The sequence below is a fragment of the Aotus nancymaae genome, unplaced genomic scaffold (genome assembly GCF_030222135.1).
Source record: "Aotus nancymaae isolate 86718 unplaced genomic scaffold, 86718_ANA_hifiasm-v0.15.2.pri h1tg000040l, whole genome shotgun sequence".
Lineage (NCBI taxonomy): Eukaryota > Metazoa > Chordata > Mammalia > Primates > Aotidae > Aotus > Aotus nancymaae.
Window position 1 is genome coordinate 46,771,513 of NW_026988454.1, and position 4,786 is coordinate 46,776,298.

A 4,786-nucleotide genomic window follows, 5' to 3' on the forward strand; every position below is an offset into this window, starting at 1 on the left:
AAGCAAAAACAACTTCAAATATAGGTTGTCGCAGTTCTGACTTAAGGTTTATCTTATGGATCTTGCTCATATATTTTTTTCCAGAAGCAGTAATTTCTTTCTTTTTTTTTTTTAACTTATTTCAATAATTTTTGGGGTAGAGGTGATTTTTGGTTACATGGATAAGGTCTTTAGTGGTGATTTCTAGGATTTCAGTGCACCTGTCACCAGAGCTGTGTATACTGTACCCAATCTGTGGTCTTTTATCCTTTGTCCGCCTCCCAGTCTTCCCCTCTGAGTCCCCAGAGTCCATTGTATCAATCTCATGCCTTTGTGTCCTCCAAACTTAACTCCCACTTAAAAGTAAGAACATACAATATTTGGCTTTTAATTTCTGAGTTGTTTTACTTAGAATAATGGCTTTCATATCCATCCAAGTTGCTACAAAAGATATTATTTTATTCTTCTTTATAGCTGAGTAGTAGTCCACAGTGTATACATACTACATTTTCTGTATTCATTCATTGGTTGATAGGCATTTAGATTGGTTCCATATCTTTGCAGTTGAGACTATGTTGTTACAAACATGCATGTGCATGTATAGTTTTCATGTAATGACTTCTTTTCCTTTGGGTAAATACCTAATAGTGGGACTGTTGGATTGAATGGTAGTTCTACTTTTAATTATTTAAAGAAACTCCATTGAAGATGGAGATTTCCTTAGTGTGAAAGTATCTCCTTTTCACCATATCCATTCCAACATCTATAATTTTTTGACTTTTTAATTATGGCCATTATAAGGTGGTATCTCATTGTGGTTGTAATTTGCATTTCCCTGATGATTAGTGATGTTGAGTATTTTTTCATACATTTATTGGCTATTTGTATATCTTCTTTTGAGAATTGTATATTTATGTCCTTTGCCCAATTTTGAGATTATTTGTTTTTTTCTTGCTGATTTCTTTGAATTCCTTGTAGATTCTGGATATTATTCCTTTGTCAAATGTATAGTTTGCAAAAATTTTCTCCCCCTCTGAGCATTGTTTACTCTGCTTATTATTTCTTTTGCTGTGCAGAAGCTTTTTAATTTAATTGGGTCCCATTTATTTATTTTTGTTTTTGTTGCATTTGCTTTTGGCATCTTTGTCTTGAGTTCTTTGCCTAAACAAATGTCTGGAAGAGTTTTTCTGATGTTATCTTCTAGAGTTTTTATGGTTTTGAGGATCTTGCTGATTTTTAATTAAGTCATTTGTTTTCTTTTTATTGAGCTTTTAGTTATTTATATATTCTAGATACAAATTCTGTAACATATATGATTTGAAATTTTTTCAGGCTTAAAAATTGTTATTAACAATGCCTTTTGAGGAGCATACATTTTTAATTTGAGGGGGGGAATCTAGTTTATGTTTTAGTTTTTCTTTTATGAATTTGTTTTTAGTGTCCTATATATAAAATCCTTCCCTAAGTGAAAGTTACTAAGATTTTCTTCAGACTTTTCTTCTAGTAATTTTATAGTTTTAAGCTTTACACTTACAAGTATGATCCATTTACAGCTACATTTTTATACATGGTGTAAGGTATGTATCCAAATTATTATAGTTTTGTATATGGGTATCTAATATCTTCATTATCATTTATTGAAAAGGGTATTCTTCTTTCAGTGAATTGCTTCTACAGCTTTCTAGAACTTAGTCATCCCTACATGCAAGAGTCTCTTTCTGGACTCTATTCTGGTTGATTGATCTATTTCTTTCTTTTTATGCTGATATAGCAGGTCGTTGAAAAAAGTAGCTTTCAATCAGATAATGTGAGTCTTCCAACTTTGTTCTTTAAGATTGTTTTGGCCAGTCTAAGTTCTTTACATTTTCAGATGAATTTTAGAATTAGTTTAACAATTTCTACAAAAAGCTTGTTGAAATTTTAGTGGGGAGAATCACTCGTGGTGAGCCACTATAGATTATACATTTTTGGCAAGAATTCTACTTCATAAGTGACACTCTGTCAGTAGGGGCCTCATGATGCCTGCTTGTCTGATACTTAGTGATCCATTGAGATGTATCACACAGTTAAACTCTTGTCAGCCCTGTTTCTCCAAAGTAGTTTCAGTTTTCCCGCTTTAAACATTATAGTAATCTGTGAGATAATAACTTCACACCATGGAAAATTAAAAATTTCCCATCAATGTTTTCTTTATTGGTTTAGCCTTTAGTCATTATTGTTTTTAAATGCAGAAATAGGGATTCAATTAACAGACAAAACTAATTGTGCTTCCTATTTATTCTTGGTCTCACATCTCCATGACTAGAACTGGAATTTTCATATTAGAAATTAAGATACATGAAGTTATTGCACCCTGGCTATACTACTCACCAGGAGTGTGGTCTTGAGCAATTTTGTTTTGGCATTTCTGAGCTTCAGTGTCTGTACCACTTAAATTAGGACAATATCATTTACTTCCTTTGGTTGTTCAGAGCACTAATTATCATATGAAATGAATAATAATAGTGAGGAAAGCAAAGATCACCTGATGGCCATCAAACAGACCATCCAGAAGTAAAACTGCTTTATCTGAGGAATTTAGAAGTAATTAAACTTCACTATTATCTAAAGCTGGCATCTGGTATGTTTGGCTTCTTCCCAAAATTTTATAAGTAACAAGAATCTCTATACATCTCCAGAATGCATGCATGTCAGAACTCATTGTGCAACCCTTGCTGACATCAAGGCACCAAAATGTCTACAAATGTAATCATTTATCATGACCAGCGTGGCTAATATGGTCCAAATTACCCTTAAACTGCAGCTACAAGGTCTGTAAATTCCCCCAAGGGAAGTCTACCACAGTCTGTTCAGTACTCCCTTGCTAAAGCCCTCTCCTGCACTCTGTGGCAGCGTTCTTTCTATCTAATAAACTTTCCTTTTCAAACCTATACCGTTACTGGTAAATTATTTTTACCATCCTCAAGCCAACCACTCTCCATTGCCAGAGCTCTGACACCTCACCAGGCAAATAGCATTTATTGACAACTAACATGCAAACAAATACACAAATGTTTCTAATCCTTACAGAAATCCTACGAAGCCAGGCCTTTTAAAGCCCATTTTGCAAAACCAAGATTCAGAGAGATTAAACAATTTGTTTAAGATTACAGATTAAAAGGCAGTGCTGGAATTCAAATCCAGGTCTGCCTGATGTGAGGAAGGGTACTATTAATATTTCCACTTTTTAGTGTTGTCTATCATGACCACTTGTAAAAGTAAGCTTCTCTCATAGGGTCTACATACTATATTTGCCTAAGAAAATGTTCTGGCAACCCATTGCCTTAGTTGCTTATGAGGCACTGGATGTGGGGAAGAAGCAAAGTAACTGTTAGAATCCTGATTGTCATCAACTAACATGTCATTTCTTATCAAGTCACTTGAACTTTCCCAGATACCATTGTATCAAAGGAGGAATAATATTATTTTGCCCTTTCTACTTTAGAGGCCTGTGTGAACCAATGCTAAGTGAGGTAATACACTCTCATATGCATTGTGTTCTGAAAATTTACGAAGCCTGTGATCGTATCATTTTAATTAATATAATCAATTTTGACCCTTCACCCTTTGCAAAATCCAGGTAATATCTGTAAAGACAGGGGACTTCAGCCAGTGTTGTTTTATATGGTACCACAGTAACAGCTTCACCAAATATCAAGACCATCTTGGCACGATGATTTATCAGTTAACAGGAAACTGAAAGTAATATTATTTATTTGAATCAAGTTGACTCCTTTGCCTTTCCTGGTGGCCTCAAACTATGCTAGATATCCTCATTTACTTGGCCATCTTCGTTATGAGTATTTCCTTTAGGTAACTTTCCTTGAAGAGAGGTTTTTAGTTTTAATTTTCAAGTATCATTTATGTAACTCTCATACATAGGTACTATGCAGCACAAAATAAATAAATAATGATTTGACATAAAAAATAGAAATGTAAAAAGTTATTAGTGAGTTCGTATGTTGACTAGGGAGCCATATCCCTTTGGCCTGTAAATGCTGACTATGTGACTTTTTTTTTCTGCTAAGTAGTAGAGAAGACATACATAAGAGAAGGAGAAGAAGGAGAGGCTGATGGTGTCCCTGAGCTACTCATTTTACAGGTTTCACATAATTTTATAATACACTAAATGTTTTATAATATTTAATTGATAAAATATTACCATAAATCTTATCAGTCACTCAGACTACCTCATAAAAAATCTAATCTCAGCCTCATTTTCTTCCTATTAGTAGTTTACCTGACAAGTTTTTTGAAAGAATTTGGATTTGTGATTCAATCCTCCCTTACAGTATAGAATAAGGGCTAGTGACCTAAGCATTAGCACTAAATTAAACTATTTTAGTTTCGGTTTGATTGGTAATTTAAGGTGGAGATAGAGTTAAAGATGAAGTGCTATGAGTAGGGCAATCATTAGAAGAATGAAAATTTGAAAACCAAATAATGTGTAAATTTGTCAATGTACAGATAAAAGAAAAAGCAAGATTAAACTAAAAGAATAATATTTAATCTTCTGATATGAAAAATCAAGTTTCATAAAAATCGTGGTGAAATTGAAAGGTACCTTTAGGAAAGGAAGGAAACATTTTAAAAATGACAATGTGTTAATCCTAGTGCAAATGCTTGAACTTATGGCCTTTATAGGTACCCATAAATTGAGAGGGTATATTTTTTATTACTGGAACTCTTTTCAACACCAGCTCTCTATGACAATAAAAAAAACACAAACTAAAACCTAGATAAGAGAAAAGAGCTTTCCTTTTTTTTT